This window comes from Mustela putorius, unplaced genomic scaffold (genome assembly GCF_011764305.1).
Source record: "Mustela putorius furo isolate JIRA1106 unplaced genomic scaffold, ASM1176430v1.1 tig00000224_pilon_pilon_pilon, whole genome shotgun sequence".
NCBI classification, from domain to species: Eukaryota; Metazoa; Chordata; class Mammalia; order Carnivora; family Mustelidae; genus Mustela; species Mustela putorius.
In genome coordinates, this window is record NW_025421321.1 from 937,701 (window position 1) to 956,146 (window position 18,446).

An 18,446-nucleotide genomic window follows, 5' to 3' on the forward strand; every position below is an offset into this window, starting at 1 on the left:
ACCCTGCCACTCTTCCTGGCCACAGGGAAACTCACTGGGCATCCTCTAGACTCAAGGCCTGGCCAACTGTTCTCCTGGACTGCTGCCTGCCTCCCTCCCTCCCTCCCTTCTGGCCTTCACTGACCTGGCCTTTTTCTGACCTTCCCTGGCCCAACCTCCTGCACTCCTTAAGCTCCTCTCTTAATTTGCATCTTTTTGGCATTTATAACTAGCATTTTTGCGTATTTCATTTAAGCTTTTAAATTGTCTTCTGACCTGTAAACTCCACGAGGGACAAGGATTTTATCTTATCATTTTATTTTATTTGGCCAACCCTCCCCCTCCCCGTATTATTACTGCTCCATTTTCAGTCCCTGGGACGACAGCTGGCACTAGTAGGTGCTCAATAAATACTTGATTTGCTATATGATGGGAAGACAGAAACCATAAGTTTTGCGTCTTCCGGTTCCTTCAACTGCGAATTTGGGGTATTACTACCTGGCTTGCGTCCTCGGGTTGTTCCCAGAAAATGATGCTGGAGTAAGCGCTGTGAACGGCCAAACTCCATTAAGGGCGCGTCGCCAATGTTCTAGGACCCGCCAGGGAGGCTCGGTGCCCAGGCTCGCCACTCCCCTGCCCTCACGCCCCCTCCGGCCCTGCGACCTCACGCCCCGCCCACCAGGCCCGCCCTCTTGGGTTGGGCCTGAGGCGCGGGGCGCCGGGAGGACGAGGAGGCGGTGCCTGGAGGCTGCTGGAGCGCCGCGTTGGGGCCTCCAGACACAAAGAGCTGCCAACGGGACGAGCCCTGGAATCCCCGCGCGAGCTAGCCCCGTCAGCTCGCGCCCCTGTGCCCCGCGCGGGGAAGACCAGAGGCGGCCACTGCCCAGGTGAGCGGGGCTGGGGCGGGGCTGCGGGGCCCGCCCCTCCGCCGCACGTGCGACAGGCCCGGGAGCGCGCCAGTGGTGAGGGCCGCTGGAGAGGAAGGCGCGCAGTCTCCGGGGCTGCGCCCTAGGCAGTCGGCAGGTGGGGACGAGGGGGTCCGGGGCCCTGCGACCGTGGGCGCGGCGGGATCGTGGGGCGAACCCCGTGACACAACCAGCCCTCGCCGCGGCGCCCGGGACAGGCCCCTGCACGGGATCTGTGCATCTTTAGCATCCGGGTACGGGACTCCAGGTTCGGTCAGCCTGACGTGTTGGCCGCCTTTTTTTCCGTCACCCCGGAAGACAGGAAGGGGGGCTCGGGGGCGGGAGGTCCCTTTAAAAGAACGTGTCCCGCGGGAATCTAGCAGCTCCACCAAACCTTTGAAAACCAGGTTCTGCAGTCGCTGCCGTTCCTGCAGCGTGCGCGATCCTCGCAAGCAGTTTGCCGCTTTCCGGCCCGCCTCTTTGCTATCCATCCCGTGGTTGTTCTGTAAAAGGCTGAATAGTAGTGACTGTAACTAGACCTAAGATTTGGGCTTACCTGAGTCCTTGGCTTCAAGTACAAATTAAGAATTCAGGCTCAAGGCCAGAGATTTGGTTAATCACAAGCAAGAGGCCAAAACTTTGGGTCAGATTCTACCCGGAACTATTTGGAGGGCTGCGGGAGCAGAAGACTTTCCTCCCCCGCCCCCCATCCTTAGGGTAACCTTGAGGCTCCTGGTAAGACTTTTGCCAACAAAGGATTTTTTTTTTATTTGTTTATTTATTATAAACATATAAGGATTTTTTTTTAAGATTTTATTTATTTATTTGACAGACAGAGTTCACAAGTAGGCAGAGAAGCCGGCGCGGGGTGGGGGGGCCGGGAAGCAGGCTCCCTCCTGAGCAGAGAGCCCGATGTGGAGCTCAATCCCAGATCCCACGACTCTGGGATCATGACCTGAGCTGAAGGCAGAGGCTTAGCTCACTGAGTCACCCAGGTGCCCCCACCAAAGGATTTTTAATGTTGCTTTCTGTAAACCCAGGAATGGAGGAATCTTTTTGGATGGTGTTCTGTGTTGATGAAAGTTAGAGCATGTAGCTGGCACTGCCTGTACTCCTCTGTCTCTCTCAACCCTGGATTGTCCTTCCTTATATTTCCAGATGTAGTGGCTTCTTGTTTCTCAAAGACTGTACATAGTCTCCCTTGAGTTGAAATCATTTGTTTCTCAAATAAACAAACACCCTCTAGGTAATTCTAATGCACTCAAGTTTGAGAATCGCTGGCATATGCTAGCTTTTGTGCATTGACTTAGTTTGTATTTCTTTTTTTTTTTTTTTTTTTTTTACCAAAGATTTTATTTATTTATTTGAGAGAGAGAGAGACAGATAGTGAGAGGGATTAGAAGGGGAGAGGAGAGGGAGAAGCAGGCTCCCTGCTGAGTAGGGAGCCTGATGCCCTGATGCGGGGCTCATCCCAGGACGTTGGGATCATGGCCTGGGCTGAAGGCAGACGCTTAACCAACCGACCAACCCAGGTGCCCCAACTTATTTTGTATTTCATGAGAGGAAACCAGCAGATATTTTTATGATGACACACAGGTTTATAAGCCAGTTATTTTATCTTGGGATCTATTTTGTTTAATAAGTTAAAATTTTGGTGTGCTGGAGTTTGTCAAAATGGACATCATTTGTTCTTGTTAAAAAGATCTGAAGGGAAATCATTCTTCACATTGCCTAGTTTGTTTTGTCACCAAGAGACCAGGGCTCCATTTCTGAAAACCAGCATAGCCAGCACACAAGCCATGCAGAGGGCCCAAGGGACACACTCTACCTGTGTGGTGAGCCACACAAGCCCTCCAGTGACCAGGTACCTAAAGCCTGCCCTCCCACAGGCCCCATGCACCCTGCCTCCATGGAGCAGCAGCAGGGAAGTGTGGAGTCTATCACAGACCAAGGTGGGGTAGGCCCCCTTCCAGCTGGTGACTGGTTCAATGGCCCAGAAGCCAATGATGCAGAGGCCACTGGGTGTGTTCCTCCTCATTCTTAAAGAGTCACAGAAGCCACCCTCCCTCTTCCTCCATATGTGAGACAGCTACATCAACATGACAATGTGTGGAAAAGGGGCAGGCTGGGCCCCCATATACTAGTTCAGCTACTGGAAAAACCCATCCTGAAGTATTATACTTTCCTTCCAGACTTCCCTACCTGTTTAAGCCAAGACTGAGTTGTGTTTTCCATCCTCGTTAGCTAAAAATATCCCTACAGATGGACGGACATCCACAAATGTTAAATTCATAACTGAAAAGTTAAAAAAAAATCAAACTAGACAATGTGAAGAATGATTTCCCTTCAGATCTTTTTAACAAGAACAAATGATGTCCATTTTGACAAACTCCAGCACACCAAAATTTTAACTTATTAAACAAAATAGATCCCAAGATAAAATAACTGGCTTATAAATCTGTGTGTCATCATAAAAATATCTGCTGGTTTCCTCTCATGAAATACAAAATAAGTTGGGGCACCTGGGTTGGTCGGTTGGTTAAGCGTCTGCCTTCAGCCCAGGCCATGATCCCAACGTCCTGGGATGAGCCCCGCATCAGGGCATCAGGCTCCCTACTCAGCAGGGAGCCTGCTTCTCCCTCTCCTCTCCCCTTCTAATCCCTCTCACTATCTGTCTCTCTCTCTCTCAAATAAATAAATAAAATCTTTGGTAAAAAAAAAAAAAAAAAAAAGAAATACAAACTAAGTCAATGCACAAAAGCTAGCATATGCCAGCGATTCTCAAACTTGAGTGCATTAGAATTACCTAGAGGGTGTTTGTTTATTTGAGAAACAAATGATTTCAACTCAAGGGAGACTATGTACAGTCTTTGAGAAACAAGAAGCCACTACATCTGGAAATATAAGGAAGGACAATCCAGGGTTGAGAGAGACAGAGGAGTACAGGCAGTGCCAGCTACATGCTCTAACTTTCATCAACACAGAACACCATCCAAAAAGATTCCTCCATTCCTGGGTTTACAGAAAGTAACATTAATTATTATTATTGTTATTAATTATTCTTATTCTTTTAATTTTTTGAACTTTAAAATATTTTTGGTAGCTGTTTTTAAAGCATGCTCTCACTGTATACCAGGCTCTGTTCTCTGCTTTCGGTAAATTCTTCCATGTGGTGCTCATAGGACCTGAGCCAGGGCATGCTCTTGTTCCCCATCCCAAAGATGGGGTTATGCTCAGATCCCATGGTACCAGGATCTGGACAGGCTCTCTGCAGATTTTCTGCCTCCTAGCACATGGGATTTCCAACTATGTGTCACTGCCTCAGTGACTAGATGATTTCTGTACATGAAAAAGAAAGAGTTTTTAATGCTGTTAAAAAGCTGTGACTTACACAATCTGTCTCGATGTGTGAAGTGAGTGAGAGGTAAGGGAATTGGCAACTCAAATTACGTATGTAAGTAGTAGTTGTGCTTTGCACTAGTAGGCATCATGTGTGTCCGTCCCCAAGGGAATAACGTTAAAAAGATGAGTCTGATGTTGGGTTTGGGGCTGTAGCCGCCTCCAGCCACTCTATGGTCCTGCTAGGGCAACCTCCTAGGAGTGCCATTCACACCGGGGGCCTGTGGGGTCTCCCTTAGGGTCACTGATGGCATCATACCATGAACATAAGAACCAGCATCAACTAATGTAATTAAACAGTCACTGATTTGGGGCTTAGTTTAAGGACACCGGAATTTCACTAAAAAGTTCTACATTATTTAAAAATCAACAGAGTGGTCTGCTCAATCAGATTTTGACAGCAGGTTGCCATGCCCCAGTGCAAGCTCCAGGTATCCAGAATGCCTTTACCTGCCCTGGCTGTCCACAGGTGGCTTGAGGAGGGAGCAGCTAGGACTGCCAGTCCAAGTAGCCTCCAGACTTTTGGCTATGTTCATAAACATGAACAAAACTGGGCAAGAGTGGGCAGTAACACCTGGTCCCCAGCTGGGGAGAGACTACAGAACAGATGAGCCTACTCCTTGCATACCCAGGGGCTGTGTGTCCCCATGAGGATGGGGTAAAAACAGAGTTTATCATCCCTTTGATAACAGGGAGGGTAGTGACTTCTGCCCCAGGGAAACCCAATTCCCAAGGGCTGACTGTACCCCAGCCAGTTAGCTTCCTTGGTTCGGGTGACTTGCTTTGTGGTCTGACTTCAGCAAGGTCACTGCTCCCCAAAGACGTAAATGAAGAGAAGTAATAGTGAGTTTGCCTCCTCAGTTGGCCAGAAATATAGATGCCCAGTTTCTAAACCCTACGATCTATAGTGGCCTATTCTCACAGCCAGTAGCACTCCTCAGAAAACTGGTTCAAATAGGATGTTTGCAGGGGTCCTGCCTAACTCCAACTTAGCCAGGTCTGCTCTGTGGCAGAGTGCTTAAAAGTAAGCTGTTCTTGACCCATTTTAAGTTCTTTTTCAATTTTTATTATTTCACATTGTTCACATAAAGTAAGACTTTGTTGTTTGTAGATTTTACTTCTGAAAATTCTCCATAATTCAGGGCTCCTGGGTGGTTCAGTCAGTTGAACATCTGATTCTTAATTTTGGCTCAGGTCATGATCTCAGGGTCCTGGGATCAAACACGGAGTTGGACTTCTATGCTCCACAGAGTCTGCTTGAAATTCTCTCTCCCTCTGACCTGGTCTACCCCCAATCCCTGCTCATGTACATGCTCTAAGTTAATAAATTAAATATTTTTTAAAAATTTAAAAAAATCTTTTCTCTTAAAGATTTTGTATATTCATTTGAGAGAGAGAGAGAGAGCAAGCAGTGTGGAAGGGCAGAGGGAGAAGGAGACTCCCCACCCAGCAGAGGGGCTTGATCCCAGAACCCTGAGATCATGAGCTGAGCCAAAGGCAGATGCTTAACAGACTGAGCTACCCAGGTGTCCCTAGGTAAATAAAATCTTTTAAAAAATTCTCATAATTCACATTCTTATAAAGGGTAATTGCTCTGCTGTGGATGCCATCCTAACCAAGTGACCAAAGTTAAGGTCACCTGTAAAGAGACATCACTGTGCCTCCTTGATGAGAGGTATGGAGAAGGAAACAACGTTACCCTGGGGCATCCCCACCATAACCTGACTCTGTGGAGACATCAGACGAACTCCCATTTGTGTGATGTTCTACAGAGTTACTGACTGGCCTCTGTACTTCAAACATTTCAAGGTCAAGAAACACAAAGAGGAGGAGCTATTCTAGTTGAAAGAGGACTAAAGGGACCCGACACCTGAATACACTCCTGGACCCTGGCATGGAGCCAGGAAGGGGCAGATGAGCTATAAAGGACATTATTAGGACAATGGACAAAATTTGAATGAGTGGTGAAATAGACAATAGTATTATATCAGTGTCACATTTCCTGAGTTTGATCATTCTATTGTCACGTGTCCTTGAGTTTGCTAAGTGCATACTGAGATATTTAGAGATAGGAGGGCACAAAGTATGAAACAATCTGAGAGAATGAAGAAGGGTGGGGAAAGAAAATGATAAAATGAGCATGATAAATGGGGCAAAGTGAAAACAACTGGTGAAGCTCTCTGGGTAAAGGGTATTTGGGAATTCTTTGTACTGTTTTTGCAACTTTTCTATAAACTTGAAATTATTTTAGAATAAAAAGTTACAAAAACAGATGTCTACTCTGTATTCACTACAATCTAAATACCTTACTTTTTTTTTTTTCATGTTACAATGTCTCTGAATTTGGGATGCATCATGTAATCCATGCTGTTTTAGTATTGTGTCAGATTTTGACAGTAGTTTTTCTTTTTTAGTCATTGGTTTTAGAATCAGTGGCATCGTAGATCTGGTGAACTGTGATATTTTCTCTGGCTTTGTTGTCTGAAGAGGTGGGAAAAAAGAAGACAGTCCTTCCAGTCATTTTAGCATTTTCCTTCCCTAATGCTTCATAGCAGACCAGACATCCAGCTGCCTTTGCTCATTCTGCCTCGGTGCCTTCTAGATTTCAGACTCAACACATTCCTGCTGAATTTCTGTCTTCACCTCCAGCACTCCAGACTACTCTTCCTTTGTATTTGCTGTCTCAGGGAGCAGAAACCTAATTTTTAGCCAGTGATGGCCTGGGAATGACCCCATGGGAAGAGTATAGGGAAGAGAGATGGGTTGGGGTCACCTGGGTGGCTCAGTGAGTTAAGCCTCTGCCTTCGGCTCAGGTCGTGATCTCAGGGTCCTGGGATTGAGCCCCACATCGGGCTCTTTGCTCAGTGGGGAGCCTGCTTCCTCCTCTCTCTCTGCCTGCCCCTCTGCCTACTCTCTCTGTGTCAAATAAATAAAATCTTAAAAGAAAGAAAAAGAGATGGGTTGGTGTGAGGCTCTCAACCAGTCTGCCTCAGGACAGGTACTAGTTTTAGTGCTGCCCATTTCTTGAAGTGTCTTTGGGCTCTAAATGTCTGTGCCTTGTTTTCCACATTTGGTAAGTGAGAATGGCTTCCCAAGTCTATTAAGATGGTGGATGAGGGGTGCTTGGGTGGGTCAGTCATTGAGCATCAGCCTTCAGCTCCGGTCATGATCGAGCCCCGCATCAGGCTCCTTGCTCAGTAGGAAACCTGCTTCTCCTTCTCCCTCTCTGCCTGCTTGTGTTTCCTTCCGTTGTCTCTCTCTCTGTCTCTGTCAAATAAATAAATAAATAAAATCTGAAAAAAAAAAAAAAGATAATGGATGAGACAACTTAAGGTGCAATACAACTCTGAAATTCTATGACTAAATGGGAGAGATGGGGCGCCTGGGTGGCTCAGTGGGTTAAAGCCTCTGCCTTCAGCTCAGGTCATGGTCTCAGAGTCCTGGGATCGAGCCCCGCATCTGGCTTTCTGCTCAGCAGGGAGCCTGCTTCCCTCTCTCTCTCTGCCTGCCTCTCTGCCTACCTGTGATCTTGTGATTTCTCTGTCAAATAAATAAATAAAACCTTAAAAAAAATAAAATGGGAGAGATTTTTAAAAAGACTCTTACACTATAATTTTTCAAAGAGCTGATTCCCTCTAAGCAGACAACTGCTGAGCTCATAGGTCAGTGAAGGACAGGTGTGTGGCTGGGCTCCTGCTTCTTGACTCTCAGCACTTGCTCCCAGATTTCTTTCCTGTTCTGAGTCCACCTCTGGGGTGAGTCAAGGTGGGATTGATTTGTATATTGGATGATCAACAGGGACTGCTGGGCATAGGTGCATTTCATAGAACTTGCAGTAGCCTGGTGCTCCTGAGCTCCTCTCTGCACTGGGGCCATCAGGCACTGCAGTGTTGGAAACTTCTGTGGCAGAGCACCAAGTCTCATTAGCTCTTGAGCCCCTTGTGTGTCAGCCTTGGAAAGGGCTCCATTTCATGTTATTTTGCATCAGCCCAGGTTCACAACATTTTATTTTAGTGTATTTTGTTTGGCATGGACTTCGCAACTGCAATAGTGAAATACCGTGACTTCCCCAGGGCCTGGTTTCTTAAACTGCCGTGTTTCATTCACATTGAAGATGATTAGTTCTTGACAATTCTGAATCTGCATTATGGCCACTGAGTTGTTGCTGTTGACACTGACCTTCACAGCAGTCTCATTCTTTAGAAGTAGAAACCCAAAATCTTCAACCCACTGTTGGATTCTGTGGACTTTTAAGTATGTGTAGAGAACAGAGAAGATCAGTATTTACCTTTAGCTCTTAATTGGACATTTGGAATTTCAGATATGAAAGTTGGGACAATAATGAGGGGAGACTATCATGGTTTTCTAAATAAATCTTATTGGTTGCATTATTTTATTCTCTTATATTGTTTATAGCCAACACGAAACAAAGATTACATCCTGGTAATATAGTGGGAAGATATCTCACTGTTTTATAGCAGATGAATAGAAATGAATTGGGATATTGATTGTCTGGTTTGGGGGACTATCAAGTTAGTGTTCTTTCCTTATAATTAGGTTTACTAATACAAATTCTTATAGAACATTAGGTTTGGTTTAAAGCTAGAAGAGACATTGCCCCATATATTATGGATTTCAGAGTCCTGACTTATGCTTGGAAAAACTTTCTTATTCAAAACCACTTTGTATGTTTGGATATTATTAGTAGTTTTGAGGCAGGATGTAAAAGTTGGTAGTTCTGACTGTGGAGTTAGATCTCAATATGTGTTCATTTACTAGCTCTGTGACTTTGAGCAAATACTTAGCCTCTCTATGCTTCGATATCCTCACTGTTTTTTGAAAGTTATTTTTATTATTAACATACAATATATTATTTGTTTCAGGGTTACAGGTCTGTGATTCATCAATTTTACACAGTTCACAGTGCTCATGAAAACACATACCCTCCCCAGTGTCCACCAGCCAGCCACTTTATCCCTCCTATCCCCTTCTGCTCCAGTAACCCTCAGTTTCCTGAGATTAAGAGTCTGTTATGGTTTTTAAATAACATGGAGGACATAGGGAGATGGAGAGGAGAAGGGAGTTGAGGGAAATTGGAAGAGGGAGATGAACCGTGAGAGACTATGGACTCTGAAAAACAATCTGAGGGTTTTGAAGGGGTGGGGGGTGGGAGGTTGGGGGAGCCAGGTTGTGGGTATTATAGAGGGCACGTATTGCATGGAGCACTGGGTGTGGTGCATAAACAATGAATTCTGTTATGCTGAAAAGAAATTTAAAAAAAAAAAGTCTGTTACGGTTTGTCTCCCTCTCTGGTTTGTCTTGTTTCATTTTCTCCTCTCTTCCTGTCTTGTTTCCCAAATTCCACATATCAATGCAACCATGTGATAATTGTCTTTCTCTGACTGACTTATTTTGCTTAGCATAATACCCTCTAGTTCCATCCATGTCATTGCAAATGGCAAGATTTCATTTCTTTCTTGGGCTGCATCATATTCCATTATGTATATATCTTAATTATCCATTCATGTCGATGGACATCTGGGCTCTTTCCCTAGTTTGGCTATTGTGGACATTGCTGCTATAAACATTGGGGTACTTGTGCCTCTTCGGATCAATACATTTGTATCTTTGGGGTAATTACCCAGTAGTGCAATTGTTGGGTCATAGGGTAGCTCTTGCAAATGGCAAGATTTCTTTATTTGTTGGGGGCTGTATAATATTCCATTGCATATATATCTTCTTTATCCATTCATATGTTGTTGGACATCTGGGCTCTTTCCATAGTTTGGCTATTGTGGACATTGCTGCTATAAACATTGGAGTGCAGGTGCCCCTTCAAATCACTGTTTGTAACCTTTGTATAAATACCTAGTAGTACAATTACTGGGTTGTAGGGTAGCTCTATTTTCAACTTTTTGAGGAACCTCCATACTGTTTTCTAGAGTGGCTGCATCAGCTTGCATCCCCAACAGTGTAGGAGGGTTCCCCTTTCTCCGCATCCTCGCCAGCATCTGTTGTTTTCCTGACTTGTTCATTTTAGCCATTCTAAATGGTGTGAGGTGATACCTCAGTGTGGTCTTGATTTGTATTTCCCTGATGCCAAGTGATGTGGAGCACTTTTTCATGTCTGTTGTGTCCGTTGGCCATTTGGATGCCTTATTTCCAGAAATGTCTGTTCATGTCTTCTACCCATTTCTTGATTGGATTATTTGTTCTTTGGGTGTTGAGTTTGATAAGTTCTTTATAGATTTTTTGATACTAGCCCTTTATCTGATATGTCATTTGCAAATATCTTCTCCCATTCTGCCGTTGTCTTTTGGTTTTGTTGACTGTTTCCTTTGCTGTGCAGAAGCATTTTATCTTGATGAAGTCTTAATGGTTCATTTTTGCCTTGATTCCCTTGCCTTTGGTAATGTGTCTAGGAAAAGTTGCTGTGGCTGAGGTCGAAGAGGTTGCTGCCTGTGTTTTCCTCAAGGATTTTGATGGATTCCTGTCTCACATTAACACCTTTTTTTTTTTTTAATTTATTTGACAGACAGAGATCACAAGTAGGCAGAGAGAGGAAGGGAAGCAGGCTCCCTGCTGAGCAGAGAGCCCGATGCGGGGCTCGATTCCAGGACCCTGGGACCATGACCTGAGCCGAAGGCAGAGGCTTTAACCCATTGAGCCACCCAGGCGCCCCTCACATTAACGCCTTTTATCCACGTTGAGTCTATTTTCGTGCGTGGTTTAAGGAAATGGTCCAATTTCACTCTTCTGCATGGCTGTCCAATTTTCCTAACACCTTTTGTTGAAGAGACTTTTTTCCATTAGATATTCTTTCCAGCTTTGTCAAAGATTAGTTGACCATAGTGTTGAGGGTCACCGTCTGGGCTCTCTAGTCTGTTCCATTGATCTATATGCCTTGATGATCACAGATTTGTAACAGAGCTTGAAGTCTGGAAATTGTGATGCCACCAGCCTTAGTTTTCTTTTTCAACATTTTTCTGGCTATTTGGGGTCTTTTCTGGTTCCATCAATATCCTAACCTTTAATATTGGGATACCAGTGGTGTCCCTTCACAGGGCTAATAAATTCTTAAGTACTTAGGAATGTGCCCATTGAATGATGAGTTCAAAAAATATGAGTTTTCTTTTATCAAAAGATTATTTGGCAAAAGCAAGCAACCTACTGAGGGGTCAGAGGTTAGAGACCTCTTTCCTGTGGCTCTGACTATGCAAGACTTACACAGCTGGAAGTAGAGTGTTAAGAAAATCTCCTAGTGCCTTTTTTATTTTTCTCCCTCAACCTTTAAAGGTCACTTGACTGAAATAAAAATAAACAGCAACAGTGGTCCCACAAAAAGAAATGTCATGATGGCAAAATATGCAAATACTTCAAAAAATAATAAATTAGGTCCTTAAAGGAAAAGAATGTATTAACCAAGACCTTGTTATCCTCCAGGTTCTGTGCACATTTTCTGTAGTGTGTATTTTGTGCAGTTGAAACGGGAGCATGTGCTAGATTTCTGCATTGTTCTACTACTTTCAGGTGGTTGGTTTTTTTCTTCCCTTCTTCCTCACCCCCGACATCACTGGTGTCAGCAGTCTGACACATGCTTTTTTTTTTTTTTAAAGATTTTATTTATTTATTTGACAGAGAGAAATCACAAGTAGATGGAGAGGCAGGCAGAGAGAGAGAGAGGGAAGCAGGCTCCCTGCTGAGCAGAGAGCCCGATGCGAGACTCAATCCCAGGACCCTGAGATCATGACCTGAGCCGAAGGCAGCGGCTTAACCCACTGAGCCACCCAGGCGCCCTGACACATGCTTTGATTGGGATGTCATCTCTGCCATAATTTCAGGTTGGTTTTTTTTTTAACAGACAAGTGGTTGTTTTGATGGAGTTTACAGGTTTGTCTGTTGACAAATACAATGGTGTTGAGGTGTTTGCTTTTGTTAGGCTTTTGATTTTGTTCTGAACAATTAGAGACTTCCAATGAGCATTCTATGAAGAATTCCAGTCTTCCTGTTTTCTTTCTCTGTGGATATAAAATGTATGCACCTTCCTTCTTTCTTGTAGTCCTGCCAGCTGCTTACCACTGCCCACTCACATTGCTGGTGGGTGAGTGTGCTGTGGGATTGCTGATCAGAACTTCCTCACTGGCTTCTCTGTGAGGGAGGGTGCAGGAGGGTCAGCCCTCGACCCTAGTGTGCCAGATAGATGGAATCAGGTTACCTATGCCCTGGTGTGAAAAACTCTTAAGTTGTTCTAATTTGGGTTTCTTCACTGTGCAAGACTGTGCCTATTCAGTGTTTGATATTTTTTTATAATGAAGAGCAAGATTGTGCCCTTAGGTAATCAGCCTCTTTTCCTGATTCTCTTGATGACATAGTTCTACCCAGAGAATGCTGAAGCAAGCAGCAGCATGCTCCCTGTGCTCACCTCCTGGTCTGTATTTGCTAATAATATGTGAACAAGGAGGTTTCACAGTAACATGCAAGGAATAAGCCACTCGCTTAGTTTCTCAAACATTGTAGAAAAGAAAAAAAAAGTTGGTATTCATATGAATTCTCTTCTAGAATTTCTAGCATTTGATAGAGAACCAAATACTCCACCTAGTGAACTGGTAAAGCTCTGGGTGGTTCTGTGACCAGTTTTAATACTTCTCAAATGCTTAGTGTTGGAGGAGCTCCCACTCTTGGATGTGAGTTGCACAACAACTTTCAGGAAAAAAGAATTGGCTTTGCCTGCCTCCCTGCTTGCCCTTGTGCCAGTGCTCTTCTTTTACTTCAAAGAGAAAACTCAGTGCCTGCTTGTCTCTCTTGAGATCTATCTTCACCCACATCTCCCCTCTCCTTCACAGTGGCCTCCCAGGAGGAGGTGGTGACATACCTCCTCCATTTGACAGAGGCTGCTGCTGGGGGATGGGAGGGAGATTACAGCTTCAAAGACCAGCATTCCACACCATTGCTGCTCAGATGGGAGTGAGGTTGAGACCTTTTGGGAAGTTAGTGATCACAGGCCCTCAGAGGTAAACTGAAATTATTTTGTTCAGTAAAACTAGGTATAAATGCCTTAGCATTTATAAATCTGCAGCGGGGTAATTAACTCAAATTCAATATATGTTTTATTCTGTTTTTTGATTCCAAGACAGCAGCTAGACTTTGGTTTTCCCTTGCCTTCAGGGGGCTTTATGTTATAGGGCTAAAGGCAGAAGTTTCTGGAAAATGATCTCCCGCCCCTTAAAAAATTGCATAGGCTTAAATTGACGTGTGTGTGTGTGTGTGTGTGTGTGTGTGTGTGTGTGTCGGGGGGATTCTGAGAGTTGAAACACACATATAGATTTGTAACTGTCTCAACAGTGAGAATACAGAACAGTTCATCACCAAAAAAACACCCTTGGAGCGCCTGGGTGGCTCAGTGGGTTAAGCCTCTGCCTTCAGCTCAGGTCATGATCTCAGGGTCCTGGGATCGAGCCCCGCATCAGGCTCTCTGCTTGGCAGGGAGCCTGCCCCCCACCCCCGCCTACCTCTCTGCCTACTTGCGATCTCTGTCTGTCAAATAAATAAATAAAATCTTTAAAACAAACAAACAAACAAAACACCCTTGTGACAGCTTGGTAGGCCTAAATCTTGCCACCCCTTTGCTCACCCTGTATTTCTGCCTTTTCTAGAATGTCGTATCAGTGGAATCTTAGAGCATGTAACCTTTCCAAACTGGTGCCTTTTTCTCAGTATTTGTGTTGCTGCTTCTATTAACAATTTGTTCCTTTTATTGATGAGTAGCATTCAAGGTGAGGATAGATGTTAATCCATTCACCACTTGGAGGATATTAAGCTGTTTTCCAGTTTTTGACATTGTGACTACAGCTGCTATAAACATTTGTCATACAGGTTTTGTGTGAAGATGATTTTGCTTTTTCTAGGGTAGGTACCAAGATATGGGTTTGCTGAATCTTACAGTAGGTCTCTGTTTAATTTGGAACTGCTTTCTTTCCAGAGTGGCTTTACCATTTTGCATTTCTAGCAACAATGTATTAGAGTTTAATTTGTTCTCCTTGCCAGTTCCTGCTATTGGAACTTCTAAAAAATTTTAATGTTAGCTATTCTAATAGACCTGTAGCAGGTATCTCATTACAGTTTTAATTTACATTTCCCTAGTGGTAAATGATGTTGAACATCTTTTCATGTGCTTATTTTCGTCTGTATATTTTCTTTGGAAATATGTGAGTACTAGGGTTTTGCAAGTGTTTTGTTGTTTTTTTTTTAATTCGGTTGTTTTCTAACTGTTCAGTTTTTTTCCCCTAACTGTTCAGTTTTAATAGTTCTTTATATATTCTCTATGCAAAACCTTTCAGGGATATGTGGTTTGCAAAGATTTCTTCACAGTTTGTGGCTTGTCTTTTCATTCTGACCAACGCCTTTCATAAAACAAAAAGTTTTAATTTTGCTGAAATCAATGTGCCTGTATAGATTTTGTATCGTATATCAGTATATCAATGTACCTTGTATAGATTTGACTTTTTGTCTTATGTTAAAAAGTCCAGGCCATAGATTTCCACCTATGTTTTCTTCTAAAAGTGCTGTACTTTTACATTTTATGTTTTTAGTGTTGATAAATTTTAATTTAGGGACGCCTTAGTGGCTCAGTGATGAAGCATCTGCCTTCTGCTTAGGTCATGATCTCGGAGTCCTGGGATCAAGCCCCATCTGGCTTCCTGCTCAGCAGGAAGTCTGCTTCTCCCTATTCCTCTGCCCTTTCCCCCAACTTGTGCTTACCTACAGACATGCACTTACGTTCTCTCAAATAAATAAATCTTTAAAAAAATTTTTTTAATTAAAAAGATTTTTTAATTTTAATTTTAAATTTTTTTAATTAAAATTTTTTAATTAAAAATTTTTAAAGAGATTTTATTTATTTATTTGACAGAGAGAAAGATCCCAAGTAGGTAGAGAGGCAAACAGAGAGAGGGGGAAGCAGGCTCCCTGCTGAGCAGAGAGCCCTATGCAGGGCTCGTTCCCAGGATCCTGAGATTATGACCTGAGCCAAAGGCAGAGGCTTAACCCACTGAGCCACCCAGGTGCCCCAAAAATTTAAAAAAAAATTTTATTTAAGTTTGTACTAGGTATGAGGTTTACATTAAGGGTTTTATTTTTTTTTCCCTTTTGCATGTGGATCGTTCCAACACCATTTATTGAAAAAACTATTCTTACTCGATCAAATTTTTTGGCAGTTTTGTCAAAGATTAAATGACGTATTTGGGAGTCTGTTAGTGAAGTCTCTAGAATCTGTTTCATTGACATATGTGTGTGTATGTTTATCCCTTCCCCAATTCCACACTGTCTTGATAATGGAGCTTTAAAATAACTCTTCTTTTTTTCTTTTTTTTAACCTAAATTCATTTAGTCATATATCATCATTAGTTTCAAATGTAGAGTTCAGTTATTCATCAGTTGCGTATAACACCTAGTGCTCATCGTATCACATGCCCTCCTTAATGCCCATCACCCAATTACCTCATCCCTGCAACCAACTCTCCTCCAGCAACCCTCAGTTTGTTTCCCATAGTTAAGAGTCTCTCATGGTTTGTTTCCTTCTCTGATTTCTTCCCATTCAGTTTTTCCTCCTTTCCCCAACAGTCATCTGCCCTTTTTCTTATATTCCACATATGAGTGAAACTGTATGATAATTGTCTTTCTCTGACTTATTTTGCTTTGCATAATACCCTCCAGGTCCATCCATGTTGTTGTAAATGGCAAGATTTCATCCTTTTTTAAAAAAGATTTCATCCCTTTGATGGCCGAGTAATATTCCATCATATATATCTCCCACATCTTTATCCATTCATCTGTCGAGGGCCATCTGGGCTCTTTCCATTTTTTTGGCTATTGTGGACATTGCTGCTATAAACATTGGGGTGCAGATGCCTCTTCGGATCACTACATTTGTATCTTTGGGGCAAATACCTAGTAGTACATTTGCTGGGTCATAGGGTAGATCTATTTTTTTTTTTAAAGATTTTATTTATTTATTTGACAGAGAGAGATCACAAGTAGGCAGAGAGGCAGGCAGAGAGAGAGGAGGAAGCAGGCTCCCTGCTGAGCAGAGAGCCCGATGCGGGACTCGATCCCAGGACCCTGAGATCATGACCTGAGCCGAAGGCAGCGGCTTAACCCACTGAGCCACCCAGGCACCCCAGGGTAGATCTATTTTTAACTTCTTGAGGAAACTCCGTAGTGTTTTCCAGAGTAACTGTACCAGTTTGCATTCCCACCAACAGTGTCAGAGGATTCCCCTTTCTCCTTGTCTTTGCTGAAACTTATTGTTTCCTGACTTGTTAATTTGAGCCATTCTGACTGGTGTGAGGTGGTATCATATTGTGGTTTTGATTTGTATTTCCCTGATGCCAAGTGATGGGGAGCACGTTTTCATTTGTATGTATTCTTTGGAGAACTGTCTGTTTTTGTCCTCCGCCCAGTTCTTGACTCGATTCTTTGTTTTTTGAGTCTTGAGCTTGATAAGTTCTTTATAGATCTTGCATACTAGCCTTAATGTAAGTCTTAAAATAGGTAATATGGATTCTCCAGTTTTATTCCTTTTTTACTTGGAATACTTTTGGCTATTCCTTTCCATGTGCATTTTCATCTGCTTGTCTATGTCACTTCTGCTGGGATTTCTGTTGGAATTATGTTAAATCTATAGGTTAGTTTGAGTAGAATTGGAAACTATATTGCATCTTCCAATTTAAAAAACTGGTATGTCTCTCTATTTACTTAGATTTTCTTTGACTTCTTTTAATGGTTTTGTGTTTTGTGTTTCAGCATACAAATCTGCACATTTTGTTAGAATTATATTTAAGTATACACCTTTTTTGCAAAAATGTTGTAAATAATATTGTTTCATAAATTTCAGTTTCAAGTCCACAGAAATATGATTGATTTTTGTATGCTGACCTTGTATTCTGTGGTTTTGCTAAACTTAATTTTATCAGTTTGAGTAGATTTTTTGGGTAGATTTTTGGGGATTTTTTTACATAGACATCATGTCATCTGTATGTAAGAAGTTTTATTTCTTCCTTTCCAGTTTGTATGACTTTTATATTCTCCTTCATCACACTGACTAGGACTTCCAGTATGATGTTGAACAGAAGGGGTGGGACTGGGTATCCTTCCCTTGTTCCTAGTCTTGCTGAGAAAACATTCAGTGTTTCACTATTAAGTATGATGTTGGTTGTGTGGGCTTTGTGTAGATGCTCTTTAACAGCTTAAGAAAGTTCTATTCATAGTTTGCTGAGAGGTTTTATCATGAATGGATGTTGAATTTTTTTTCAAAAAAATTGGTGTGAACTTTTTTTTTTTTTTTAAGATTTTATTTATTTGACAGAGACTGCAAGAGAGGGAACACAAGCAGAGGGGAGCTGGAGAGGGAGAAGCAGGCTTCCCGCAGAGTAGGAAGCCCAATCATGCAATGATGTGATGATGCGATGATGTGGGGCTAGATCCCAGAACACTGGGATTATGGATGGCCTGAGCTGAAGGCAGATGCTTCATGACTGAGCCACCCAGGCGCCCTGGTGTAAACTTTCTATTCAAGTGTAATTAATATAGTTTCAGGTTTACAGTATAATTCAGCAGTTCTATACATTTATTGGTGCTTGTGGAGATAAGTACAATCTTTGTTTGTTTTTGTTTTTTGTTTATTTTTGTTGTTTTTTTTTTAATTGCAGTGTCATTAACAGTGTTAGTATGTAGGGTAATATTAGTTTCAGGTGTACAATAATCAGCAATTCTATATGTTACTCAGTGCCCATTGGATAAGTATATTCTTAATCCCCTTAATGTAAGTCTTGCAGCACCTCATTTGGATGTGGCTGAAGTCTTGGAAGATTGAGTACCCTACATTCTCCTACAAATGGACTTTGAGAGCTTTTTTTGGAGGTTCTAGTAGAGGAGCACAGCCAGTTATATATCCTTGACCAAAGAATGGTCCTCCTAAATTGGGATGGTGGTCCTCTTTGATCCCACGTGCAGCTTGGGAAGGGACACACATGTAGTGGTAAGGGAGGAAGGAGACTGCCACCCAGCCAGTCAGACCAGCTCATTCAAACCTGGCAATCCAACGGGATGACAGATAATGTAGCCTGATCGCCCCCATGTATTTTTTGGAAGATTTTAAGTTATAAA

At 42.9% G+C, this 18,446-nt stretch overlaps 1 protein-coding gene across 6 annotated transcripts in view; it reads left to right on the forward strand.

Moving 5' to 3' along the window:
• The first annotated feature begins 678 nt into the window (after positions 1-678).
• Positions 679-18,446, forward strand: part of NINL (ninein like) — a 156,430-nt gene continuing 138,662 nt past the window's right edge. For 5 of the 6 annotated variants that reach the window (XM_004781242.3, XM_045077583.1, XM_045077581.1 and 2 more), the window contains exon 1: positions 751-866. The gene's annotated coding sequence lies outside the window, so the exon portion shown is untranslated. Of the gene's footprint in view, positions 867-18,446 lie in introns of all 6 variants that reach the window. The other variant, XM_045077584.1, reaches the window with a different exon arrangement.